The sequence below is a fragment of the Triticum aestivum genome, chromosome 3B (genome assembly GCF_018294505.1).
Source record: "Triticum aestivum cultivar Chinese Spring chromosome 3B, IWGSC CS RefSeq v2.1, whole genome shotgun sequence".
In the NCBI taxonomy this organism is placed as follows: domain Eukaryota; kingdom Viridiplantae; phylum Streptophyta; class Magnoliopsida; order Poales; family Poaceae; genus Triticum; species Triticum aestivum.
In genome coordinates, this window is record NC_057801.1 from 96,167,478 (window position 1) to 96,168,950 (window position 1,473).

The following is a 1,473-nucleotide window of genomic DNA, read 5'->3' on the forward strand; positions in this document are numbered from 1 at the left end:
TCAGCCACGGAAGGGCAGCAGAATTCAAAGCCTACCTCTCAGGACCAACTAGAGAACCAGATTGTGCAAGGCTGAACTATAGATCTGATTTGCTCATTGAAGGTACCAAAGTTTACTCTGATGCCTCTTGGCACAGAAAAAACATTCCTGGAAGAGGTTATTCTCCAGCTACAGGGATTGACATCTACATTGACCAACCAGGAGACCAACATGATAGGAATATTATGATTCAGGCTTCGGCTGATGATACTCGCTCTCCACTTGTAGCAGAAGCTTTAGCTTTGCAGCTAGCAGCCAAGATTGCTCGAGTTCTCCAACTTCAGCGAGTCTCTTTTCTCACTGATAATGTTTCTATTGCAAAGAGGACACTCATCCACAACATCATGTTGTTTATCATATTCACAGGAATATCAATGGTATTGCTCACAACGCAGCTCATCAGGTTCTCAACTCTAGGCTAGAACCTGCCATTGGTTGTACTCATTCATCTCATAGCAATAGTCCTTGTCATACTATGCTCCAGATTCAAAATCTCCAAATTGAGGGCTTTGTAATTCAAGTTGTACTCTGCATATGAGTTGAATGAAATTTTGGCGCTTGATGGCACCTTTCTTGTGTTCAAGAAAAAAAGGAAGGAAAAGAAAGGGGCAACGAGGGGAGCTCCAGTGGCCTGACAGTGGCGGCCAGTCTCTAATGAACGTCGGCCAACAAGGGCGGCGAGTGGCGCCGTCGGTTTGCAGTGCGTAGATAAGTGCCCAATACCTGTTTGTTGAAATGCCCAGTGAGAAAAAGAAAAAAAATGGAAAAAACATGAACACTGGAGTCATTGACAGGTGGGATCATCGTCCAACTCAGCAAATTGTCCACCTAAACATGCCACATCAGCCCGAAAAGGCGGGCCTCACCTGTCGGTTTTGCTATTTTTGCGACTAAATTCCAGTATCAGTACTCTGTGTTACGCATTAGGCGCATTTCTGTTGGTTTTTTGTGCCCTGGCTTGAATGTAGTACCAAGTTGTTACCCTAGTTCCAAGTGCAATAGTTTTGGGTAAATAACTCCACTCGGATGCGTGAAGGCGTGTGCCATCTAAGGTGACGCCCAGTTCGTCTGCCGCGGCGAAGCATGCCCATGACGCTGTCCTGTGACATCTCTGCAGCATCTCTTTGTCAAGCAACGACAACCGGCCGGAGACGAAGGCGACTGCGGTCGCACGCTTAGAGCACCGGACAATGGGAGCTAGGGCCATCGTGGCAAAGTCATGAGGTTCTTGGAGGGGCTGATCCGACAGGTGATCAAGAGCGACTCGAGCAGGACTCCATGCATGAGCGCGTCAACATCAAATATGTCAAGCCGGAGTGTGTTGGCCGTAGCAGGCAGTGAGCAGGCCATGCTGGTCCCGCCTCCATGGAGCATCACGCAGAGGCCGCACACACGCAGGAACACACTAACACGCACACACCATATACACACACG